Below are 12,501 nucleotides of genomic sequence, written 5' to 3' on the forward strand. Positions count from 1 at the left end.
GAGCAGTATCACTCAATCATATGATATTCTGTGTTTACCTTTGTAGGGAACCACCATGCTATTTTGCGCAGTGGTTGTGCCATTTTACATTCTCACTAGCAATATACAAGGGTCCTAATTTATCCATATCCTTGACAACACTTGTTATTTTCCTTAAAAAGAATTTTTTGGGGGGACACCTGGGTGGTTCAGCAGTTGAGCGTCTGTCTGTCTGCCTTTGTTACACATTGTGATATCTCAGGGTCTGGGATTGAGTCCCACATCAGGCTCCCTGCTGGGAGCCTGCTTCTCCCTCTGCCTGTGTTTCTGCCTCTCTCTCTGTCTCAATAGATAAAATCTTTTAAAAAAGAAAAAAAAATTTTTAATCTTTAGATATCTTTGTGGGTGTTAAGTGGTACCTTGTGGTTTTGAATTGCAACTTCCAATGACTATGATGCTGAGCATCTTTTTGTATACTTGTTGGCCATTTGTGTATTGGAGACATGTCTACTCAAGTTCTTTGCCAATTTTTAGTTGGGTTCTTTGTCTCTTTATTATTGAGTTATAAGAGCTCTTTATATATTCTAGCTCTTTATATATTCTATACTAAACCCTTACGAGGTATATGACTTGTAGATATTTTTTCCCATTCTGAATGCTGTCTTCTTTTGGGTTTTAAAACATTACTCTGCTATTTTCCTCCTATCACTCTTTCAAACATTAACTTTATTCAGTAGGTTAATTTTGATTTCTTAGTATAGTGTTAGTCACTGTCTTTGGTACTGGCAGTAAAAATACAAATATTATTTATTATCTGACACTTTTTTATTTCTTTCATTGTCTTCTGTATTCCTCTTAATGCTTGAATGTGATCATTCTCCAGAGTTAGGTTGCCTTCTCTGTGGAGGTTTCCTACCTTTTTGTTTCAGAAAAAGCCCTATTTAACCTTCAGGTCCCAATCTGAACATTAGTCCTCTGGGAAGATTCTCTGATTTCACCAGACAGAACCAGTTGCTCCTTCCTTGTTCCTGTAGCACTTTATACATTTAGCACAATATTATAACCTTTACAATGCTTGTTTATATATCTAGGATATGAGCTCCTTAATGTACATTATCCTCATAGCTAATAAATCTTTCCTGAGCTCCTAGTAAAAGTTCGGCACATAGCAGTTATTCAACAAGTATGGAATGAATTATCAGGCCCTGGATTTTTAAAACTTTACTGTGAAAAATTGTAAATTGATATAAAAATAAGGAGAATAGTGAAATGAATCACCATTCTTCATTAATCGGTTCTGACAATTATCAACATAAGGCTAGTCTTGTTTCCTCTAACTCCCTCCAATTCCCTCTCCCCACAGGATTATTTTGAAGGAAACCTCACAGAAATCATTTCATTCCTAAATATTTTTGTAATATTTTCAAGAGAAAATTTTGGACATTAAATATAAAACTTTAGTGTACCTGGAGTCAAACAAACAGAAACTTTAATTGTTCTTCAGTTTTAAGAGAACTGGACAAATTATAAGAGCTGATCTGCAGTCTCAGAGCTTAAAATATTCAACTTTGTAGGTTATAGTCTTAAAACAATTCCAGCATTATCTACTAAATTTCTACACTTGGAAAAACTCAGACAATAAACTGATATTCATTACACTGAACTTAAAGTAGCAAGATCTAAATTATCAAGGAAATAACCAAAATAAAATATTTTACGTAAGCAAGAAGTATTTTTTTTGTTGCAGAGTTTTTTTTTAAAAAAAAAAACATTTTATTGAATCTTGTTTCACCAGAAAATAAAGCTTCCTTTTATTTACTTACTTATTTATTTAGTAGGCTCCATGCCCTTCGTGGAGCCCATCATGGGGCTTGGACTCACAACCCTGAAACCCTGAGATCAAGATTTGAGCTGAGATGAAGAGTCAGATGCTTAACCGACTAAACCATTCAGGTGTCCAGCTTTATTATATTTAGATATAAAAATGACATAGCTAGAAAGCCAAGGTGTTTTTAAATTGTATCACATAATGAAGTAATATTACAGGAGTATTTTAAGAATATTGAAAATTATTACTCTTTACATTCTTTACTAAGCATTTTTTTGTTTTTGTTTCATTTTTTAAAATTTAATTTAAATTCAATTATTAACGTATAATATCTTACTGGTTTCAGAAGTAGAGGTCATTGATTCATCAGTCTTGTATAACACCCAGTGCTCATTACATCACATGCCCTCCTTTTTTTTTTTTCTAATTTTTATTTATTTATGATAGTCACAGAGAGAGAGAAAGAGAGAGAGAGGCAGAGATACAGGCAGAGGGAGAAGCAGGCTCCATGCACCGGGAGCCCGACGTGGGATTCGATCCCGGGTCTCCAGGATCCCGCCCTGGGCCAAAGGCAGGCGCCAAACCACTGCGCCACCCAGGAATCCCACATCACATGCCCTCCTTAATGTCCATCACCCAGTTACCCCATCCTCCCACCCATTCCCTTCCAGCCCCCTCAGTTTGTTTCCTGTGATTAAGAGCCTCTTATGGTTTGTCTGCCTCTCTGATTTTGTCTTGTTCTATTTTTTCCTCTCTTCCCCTATGATCCTCTGTTTTGTTTCTTAAATTATACTTATGAATGAAATCGTATGGTAATTGTCTTTCTCTCATTGACTTATTTCTCTTAGCATAATATCCTCTAGTTGCAGCCACTTCATTGCGTATGGCAAGATTTCATTTTTTTTTTGATGGCAGAGTAGTAGTCCATTGTGTATATATATGTATATACACCACATCTTCTTTATCCATTCATTTGTCAATGGACAGCTGGGCTCTTTCTATAGTTTGATGATTTTTGGACATTGCTGCTATAAACATTGGGGTGCAGGTACCCCTTTGGATCACTACATTTCTATCTTTGGGGTAAATACCCAGTAGTACAATTGCTGGGTCATAGGATAGCTCTATTTTCAACTTTTTGAGGAACCTCCATACTGTTTTCCAGAGTAGCTGCACCACCTAATAAACATTTTTTGAGTTCTGTTTCCTACGTGCCCTTTGGGTACTCTGTCTGAAACTTATGGAGGTCTTTCCTGATATATCTCATATTTCTACTTTGCTACTACCCTTGGCCAAGCTGCTGTCTTCTCTCATCTGCCTCTTATGATCTTTGTCTAACTCTCCCTAAAAGTTAGAACAATCCTTTTCAGACATGTCAAGTCATATTCCTCCTCTGCACAAAACTTCTAGTGGCTTCCCATCCCTCTAAGAGACAGGAAGTAAAATTCTCAGTGGGATTGGTATTGCTCACTAGGGTGTATGTGGCAGATGTTTCTGGGGATGTAGCATTATTTTATTTTATTTTATTTTTGGGTGATGTAGCATTATTTAGTGGCATTTAGTGTAGGGGGGCCTGGGCTACTGCTCCATCCCACAAATTCTCTCACTTTCAAGAAGCCTCTCTCATCCTTCATGATATTTTTTAAAATCAGTTTTTAAGATACAATTTATAAATGTAGTTTTGGGGGATTAGCAGTGTAAAATAAAATATACCAGTTTAAGTATACAGTTTGATGCATTTTGATAAATGTGTATATCCAGGTAACCACAACAATCGAGATATCAAACATTCCCATCACCACAAAAAGTCCCCTCCTGTGTCTTCTGCATGACTTTTGGATGTCCTTTGGACATTTCTGAAGGTGAAGAGCCTGTTTATAATAACTGGACCTGGAACCTAACTCCATTTATATATAAATACAAAATATTTTTTGCATGGTTTTAGTGTACACTTGCTTTTCCAGAAATGCAGTTATTATGTAAATCGAGGGAAGAGGATACTCCATTCAGAATTTTACCAGAGGTTTGCCATTTTGAAAAATCATGTCAGAGACTTGCATCAGCATCACTATTTGTGGCATTTGAATTTCCAAGAATACGCTCCTTGGTCAGTCTGCACTTGTAGCCATCACACTTGTAGCGATTCTACATAAAGGTGACATATTTCATTCTTTAATGGTGTTTATGTCTGAACATTTACATATTGAAATATATATTATTTGATTATAAATTACTTTAATTTATTTCTCTCATAGATTCTTTCATTTATTTCTTATTTATATTGGTTCTTTTGAAGTTAGGTGTATAGGTAGGTTGTACTATCTGTGAGGTCAACTTGAGGATAATAAAGGAAGAGTACAAAATATTTGTTATAGAAAAAGAGCATTGGGCCTGTCAGATTAGAGAAGCACTGCCCTATGTATTCCGGTCCTGCTCCTCCCAACCCCACTCCCCCCCCACCCCCCACCGCCTCCACCAAGATTACTTCTTATCAAATCTGCTCACTATTCTCTGTGTTCCCTTTCTGTAGCCACACTGGCCACTGGCTTCCCTACTGTTCCATGAAAGCTGCAGGCATATAGCCACCTCTGGACCTCTGTCTGCCTTTGCTGCTTGTTTCCTCTGCTGGAATGCTCTTCTATGGGTATCCCTGTGACTCATTCTCTCCTTTATATGTAGCTCTTTGCTTAAATGTCACCTTTCCAGAGAGGCTTTCCCTAACCATTCTTTTTAAAATTGTACCTCTACCCTCTAGCACTACTCATGTTTTCTTCTCTGCTTTATTTGTCTTATAGAATTTATTAATCTCTGGATAGACTTTATATTTTCCTTATTTACTTGTTTATTTTTTGTCTGCCTCCCCGACCACCACACTAAAATGTAAGCTTCATTAGGACAGCTGCAAAATGTGGGTTAGTGCCAGTGGAAAAAAATTATTCAGTTCCCCAGCAAAGTGGCATTTGTTTCGATATGTTACATAGTCAGCTCTGGGCTCCCTTCTTATCTTGCAGCCTGGTGTATTGTACTGGCTTCCACCATCCCTTAGTCATATTTTATAAAGGCAGCAGTATTCCTGGAGTTTAGAATTGTATCCAGCACATAGTAGGTTCTCAAATATTTCCTGAATGAATGAATATATTTAGAACAACAGGAGAAGTGGTTTTGTGTGATTTTTATCTGAAAGTTTGGAGATTTAGATATTTTTATTTTTATATTAATATGCTCTTCTATAGAGTAATACAAAGTATATTACCTGGAGAAGTGCCATTTACACTCCCTTATGCTGTAAAAGTTGGTTGATGCATAATTGGTTCTTTAAAGGCCCTATTGTATTCTTTTCCTCATTAAGAGGATTGACAGCTATAACCTAGTGTTATTTATAAGCTATACCCATAGGCACATTGAAGTGTGTCCTACATATGGTGTAATTAACCTGAGTCTTAAATTGCTTATCAATCATTTGCCCCCAGGTGTCAGAGGCAATATATGGTGTCTTAAGAATAAAACTGGGGAAACATTGTTAATACAAATATACCTCATTGATTTGAGCCCCTAGTATTTCAGAAGTTGAGTTAAACTTGAACTGAGCTAAAATTTTTAACCCTTCCCTAACCCCTGAACAAAAGCAAATTAGTGGTGTAAAGAGGATTATAGGAAAGTGACCAACCTGTTTAAGAGAGCAACCTACTTGTAAGCAATCATTTGAAGTAAGCATTCATTATTCACCCAGCCAGTATTTATTAAGCAGCTATAGATTACAATTACTGCACCAAGCATGAGTCTGGAAATAGAAGGACCAATTAGGTAAAGTCCCAGCCTTTAAGGAACTTACATTATACAAGCAAGTAAACAAAGAGGAACAGTAAAATGTCATGATTGCCAAGATAACAGTCTTATGGAAAGCAGTAGAGGTGGAAGTGTAATGGTCACATCTAACTAACTGCAGGACTGGGAATGAGGCAGAGAAGTCTTTAAAAAGAAAATAACATTGAACTGACTCTTAGTTAAGAATGTGGTTGTGGGGATCCCTGGGTGGCGCAGCGGTTTAGCACCTGCCTTTGGCCCAGGGTGCGATCCTGGAGACCCGGGATCGAATCCCATGTCGGGCTCCCGGTGCATGGAGACTGCTTCTCCCTCTGCCTATGTCTCTGCCTCTCTCTCTCTCTCTGTGTGTGTGACTATCATAAATAAATAAAAATTAAAAAAAAAAGAATGTGGTTGTGCAGCTGAATGGATGAGACAAAGATCTAGGCATAGAGTGCATGATATAGAGGTTACAGCAATCTACATGGTCAGCAGAATTGTTTGGCAGGTTTACAGCTAGACTGCTACTACTGATGGAGTACAGTGAAATCAGGCTGAGTACATGGATAGCCTGATACCATGGACTAAAGAAATTTGAACTTTATCTTATGGGCAGTGGAGAATCAGTGAAGTCTTTTCAGCAGGGTAATAATATCAACTTACTTTGCTGATGCGTTAGCAATGGATTGGGCAGGTGGAGCTAGGGAAGGTTAACTGTTACAATAGTCCAGATGAGCAATGATTGAGATCCTGAAGTAGGAATGTAGCAATCAAGATGAAAGGGAGGGAGACAGATTAGAGAAATGCTAGAATCTATAGGATTGCTGATTGATTGTAGCAGAGGTATGGCAAAAGGAAGGATTTAGGACAAGAGTGAGCCAGACAGATGACACAGATGAATCAAAGGAACATCAGCATCCACTGTGGCCATTACACTTACTGCATGACCTAAGAGCTTATCTGAGTCTAAATGGGACGTCTGTTACTCAGCTCTGGCTGATTTTTCCATGTAGATAAGATCTGAAGTTTCCTCATCTTCTGATTTTTAAAGAAAAGCTAAACCTGTGTTTTTATGCGAAATGTCCCAGATCCTAATAGTTGGCTCAAAGTTTTTAAACTGTTGTCTGAATTACATAAAAACAACTTCAGTAAATAAGCAGAGAGGTTGCAACCTCTCTTCTAGGATGACTCCTGTTTACTAATTTGAATGAGTAGGAAAGTATGGCACCATTCAAACAGGAAAGGGAGAAGGAGAAGCAGAATTAAAATAGGAAAGTGAGGAGAAGCAGGTTGGGAGGTGACGCAGGAAATGTAAATGGTTACATTTTGAACATGTTGAGTTTGAGATGCCTCAACTGAATGTGGGTCTGAAACACAAAAAAAAGCCTGAATTGGAAAATACAGATCTGGGAGTTGTCAGTAAATAGATGGTAGATGAAACTACTGGAGGAAATGGTTCTGCTTAGAGAAAACAACATATGAATAAGATGAAAAGAGAGCCAAGAACAGAATCTTCGAGAACACTATTGTTTCAGAGGCAGGCAGAGAAAGAGCAGCTCGCAAAAGACAAGAAGAAATTGTCACAGAAGTAGGAGAACTAGAGATCAATTATGTCCTTCAAGTCCAGAGAGATGAATATATTTTAAGAGCACCAGATTTCTTGAAGAAGTCAAGTAAGATAGAGTGAAAGAAGAGAAAGCGTGGAGGGGGTGTGTGTGTGAGAGAGAGATTAGAGTTGGTGGGTGAGGCTTCAACTTTGACCACTTGCTGAGGATGATAGGCGTAACAGACAGAGTTGCACTGACTGATTTGGAGAACACAGAGCCTACTGAGATTCCTTTGGTCCTATTTTGTTTTTAGCAAACTTTGGCCTTTGCTCTTCTCTCCAGTAGAATGCTACGGAGAAGTTTTCTGGGTATTTCTGAAGAAAACTGACATAGGCAGTTAGCAGGAAGAATTAGCCAACTTCCTATAAGGTGAACTCCTGATGGAATCATAGATATCTGAAATAGCAACAAGGCCTGGGATTTGCATAAGCCATTGGGTCTCAACTCTAGTTACATATTAAAATCATCTGAGGAGCTTTTAAAACTACTGTTGCCCTAGCTCTCCTCCAGATCAATTAAATTAGCAGCTCTGTGGATAGGTGTGTTCTTAAAACTTCCCAGTTGAGGGACACTGGGTGGCTAGTCAGTTAAGCATCTGACTTGGACTCAGGTCATGATCTTGAGGCCCTAGGGTCTAGCCCTGAGTCACACTCTGTACTCAGCAGGGAGTCTGTTTGTCCCTCTCCTTTTCCTTCTGCCCTTCCCCCACTCATGCTGTCTTTATCTCTTTCAAAAAGAAAGAAATAAAATCTTTTTTAAAAAGTTCCCAGTTGAGGGATGCCTGGGTGGCTCAATGGTTGAGTGTCTGCCTTTGGCTCAGGGCAATGATCCTGGGGTCCTGGGATGGAGTCCCACATTGGGCTCCCCACAGGGAGCCTGCTTCTCCCTCTGCCTGTGTCTCTGCCTCTCTCTGTGTGTCTCTCATGAATAAATAAATAAATAAATCACTTAAAAAAAAATTCCCAGTTCTACAGTTGATTTCCAAAGCTAAGAATTAATGACCTTGAAGAACTGGAAACACCTGGAACTGCTTGGGAAAAATGGTACAAAAGTAGAGTTATTCCCATATGTACAATAATAATGGTAATTGCTATTATTATTCATAAACTGTATAAGAAAAATACATTTCTTTACTCTCTGTAATACGTTAAATTCTGTGTGGGCTTCCAATCCCACCAGGTTGATGGAAAACTTAAGAGCAATCCTTTAAGCCTCTCCTCCTCCCCCAGTTATACTAGGTTCTGGTATCTTACACATCGCCAAGTTGTCAGGTATTGGCACCTTGTTGCCACAGAAAGAGTTACCACCCCAGTTGTCCATGTGGTCACCAGCTTCCAATGATTATTACCTCCTGACATCCACCTCCTTGGGTCACCCCCTCCTCCATCATCTGAGAGTTGGTCTGTGTGACAAATAGAATTCAGGGGAAATAGTGGCCTGTGGAGATTTGGAGATTAGGTCAAAAAAGTGAAATTGCCACCTCTGACTTGCTCTCTTGTTCTGGGTGAAGCTAGCCACCATGCCCCAGGAATACCACAGAGTTGGTCTGTGTGACAAATAGAATTCAGGGGAAATAGTAGCCTGTGGAGATTTGGAGATTAGGTCAAAAAAGTGAAATTGCCACCTCTGACTTGCTCTCTTGTTCTGGGTGAAGCTAGCCAGCATGCCCCAGGAATACTCAAGCCCTGTGAGAGGTGCACATGATGACAACCAGGCCACCTGCCAATGGCCAGCACCAACCTGCCAGCCATGTAATGGAGCCATTTTAGAAGTGGATTCTCTAGCCCTAGTCAGGTCTTCAGATGACTGCAGGCATGGCTGATATTTTGACTACAACCTCATGGGGAGATCCTGAGCCAGAAGCACCCAGCTAAACCACTGCTATGTGAGATAACTGTTGTTATTTTAGCCCGCTAAGGTTAGAGAAGTAACTTTCTATACAGCAATACATGCCTAATGCATCATGGTTCATTCAGATATAAACATTGTCTCTTGCTTACACGGTACCCAGGAGCACTGGAATTCTGCTGTTTCATGAGGCACTTTGAGTATGGAAATTTTTGTGGGGTTGTGTATGACCCTGTTGACCCCAACACACCATATAATTATTCTTTCACTGGGATTCTACCTTCCTAGTTTCGTGCTCTGGAAGCAAGTCCCCCCCCCACCCCCCATCCTTCATTCATAGCCTAGAGATATTTTGTTTGTCTTGGAGAAATCCTTACCCACCTTTATGGCCATATTTTCTTCTTCAATCTTCCCATCATCTCCAAGACTGTTAGAAATAAGTCAACAAACCTGCTGGCTTATCCGTTTCCTCCCATGTTCTGCTCCCTTCCCTGTGAACATGTAGCAATCTTTTTGAATTTCAGGCGGTGGAAAAGGGAAAAGGAATATGAAGGGCAAAAAATTGTAGGTAAATATCTCAAAATATGTGCTACTACAATTATCAATATGTGTTGAGTGCTTACATGCACCAGACACTACACGGAATGCTTTTAGATATTTTATTTCACTGAATCATTATAGTAAACTATGAAGTAAATACTATTAATCATGCTCATTTTACAAATAGGAATTTTGGGTTCAGAGGTCAGACTTTTGATCATTACTATAAATTTTCTGGTGAGGATGAGAGAGGGTGGATCTAAGGATACTCACCTTTGGCTTTGTTTGCTCACATAAGCATGTATGCCAGCCGTAGCTAATATTTATCTATTCATTAAGACATTCAGACAGGCGGTTCTCTGTGCACTTGAAAATGTTAAAGCTGCAGTTCTAAAATACTAACTCAGACTATTTCATTTAGTTAAGTAGTTATGTAAAATAATTGAAATGCAGGATGGATGTTTATAGATAAGATAATGAAGAGGTTTGTTATACCACAATAACAAGTTAAAAATATTAAAATGTCACCTCAAAGGTAGACTCTTGTCCAAAGATATGCTTTGTTTGGTGTAGGTTTTTTGGTGGATTTGTCTTTGATTTTTGGTTTTTTGGTTTTTTGTTTGGTGTTGTTTTTAATTTTAGTATCTTTAAGCAGACATACATCCTCCAGTTTCCTGTCTCCTTGGGCCCACCTCTTCATATTATATGTGACCCAACTAATCACATAGTTGGGTTTCCTACCTACCCCTGTAGACATTTGCGTTTATTCCTTTTGCTACAGCAATGAGGAATTACTGGATAATATTTTACAGCAGAGAGAACATGAATGCATTTGCTTTTTTAGAGAAGACCATTTTGGCTTACTGTGGAGGATGAATAGTGGGGCCACATGGGAAGGAGGGATATGCAGATTAAGAGTCTGAAGGAGCCCAGGGAAAGGAAAGAGTTATGATTTTCAGGTTCCCACTGGATGAAGCATGGTTCCTTCTACCCAAAAGGTCATAAAATTCCCTAGGAAGTATTCTAGGGCACTTGCAAAGAGTCCACAAAATGGATATCAGGAATACCTGGATGAGATTTACCAGGAGACTTTTCAGAAGTATCTTAAATGTACCTATAAATATTGTGACGTATTTGTGTCACAAATCAGGATACATGTAGGACATGTTGGAATGTACCAATGGTAATAATGAGATGCACTGTTTATTTTTTTTTAAGATTTTATTTATTTATTCATGAGAGACACACAGAGAGAGGCAGAGACATAGCCAGAGGGAGAAGCAGGCTCCCTGTGGGGAGCCCAATGTAGAACTCGGTCCCAGGACCCCGGGATCATGACCTGAGCCATACGCTCAACCACTGAGCCACCCAGGTTGAGCCACTGATCTCAACCACTTAAACACCCAGACACAATGTTTAAAATGGGAACTGTTCTGAAAAATCTGGTGTATGTGGTCACTAAATATAAGAATTAGTTTATAGTCTCATTTGGGTTTTCTCTAATCAAAGTTCTCTCTAAATAAAAATATTAATTACCATTAGAATGTGCATATCTCAAGTACAGCTGGTCAATCTGCAGCTGTGGTTGTGCCCCCCCACTCCCGCCATTTGTGGTTTCAGTTACCCATGGTAAACTATGGTCCAGAAGCAGATGATCCTACTGTCAGAAGGCCAGTATTACCCTAACACCACATCACGATGCCTATATCATTCACCTCACTTTATCTCATCATCACAAGAAAAAGGGCAAATACAGGACAAGAAGATATTTTGAGAGAGAGAGAGACCTCATTCACATAACTTTTAGTATAGTGCATTGTTATGATTGTCCTATTTTTATTATTATTGCCAGTCTCTTTCTGTACCTAATATACAGATTAAACTTTATCATAGGTAGGTATGTGTAGGAAAAACAACATATATAGGGTTCAGTACTACCCACAGTTTTGGGAATTCATTAGGGGTCTTACACCCTGTGGATAAGGAAGAAATGTATTTCCTTATTTTCATCTCAAATAATAATTTAAATAATAATTTAAAACTCCTTTCTACCATCCTTTTTCCCCAGAGCTCTAAGTGGTTAACCTCATCAGCTGACTTGACTTTCTTTCCTCTCTTTTTCTGTAGCTCACATTCACTGGAGACATTAATGAGAAATATGTCTAAAAGACAGCAGGAGAGACATGGGTAAATCTCCACACTGGTTACTCAGGTACTAAGTAATCTTAAATCCACAAAAGTCTCTTCTATAATCTAAAAATACCTAGCACTTAAAGTACAAGGTATATATAAGAAGGAAAACCACACTGTAGCAATGTCTCCCTTGCATTCTGTACATATTACCATATTATCACTTTATAACTGTTAAACCTCATTTTATGTTAGAAATAATTAAGTCACAAACTTTCTCAAAACTTTAGAAACACCTTTAACCTACCAAAAATACTGACTGAGATACTACACAGACCGTAAGGGTGTATAAAACATGATTTCTTCTAGGAGCTAAATAGTTAATAGAGGAACTAAGAAAAAATAATAACATATATGGTGTCAAATAGTTCTGATAAGTACATACTTTACAAATAGCATGACAAATAGTCCAAATGATAAGGAAGTAATATATTTTTTAATCAAAGGGGCCCAAACAGTATTTGTCAGTAGTGAATACATGCTCATATTCAGGAATGCTTTACTAGTTAGTATGATAATGTGTTCATGATGTTCAAGTAATGACAATGTAAAGTAGTCTCATTTTTTTGAGGAAATCAAATATTCTACTACCAAATTCTAGATCAAAAAATAATCTATCCATGAGAAAGTCAAATATTGCTCACATTAAAGTCTTTTATTGAGACGCCTGGGTGGCTCAGTGGTTAAGCATCTGCCTTTGGCTCA

This window comes from Canis lupus, chromosome 21 (genome assembly GCF_048164855.1).
Source record: "Canis lupus baileyi chromosome 21, mCanLup2.hap1, whole genome shotgun sequence".
In the NCBI taxonomy this organism is placed as follows: Eukaryota; Metazoa; Chordata; class Mammalia; order Carnivora; family Canidae; genus Canis; species Canis lupus.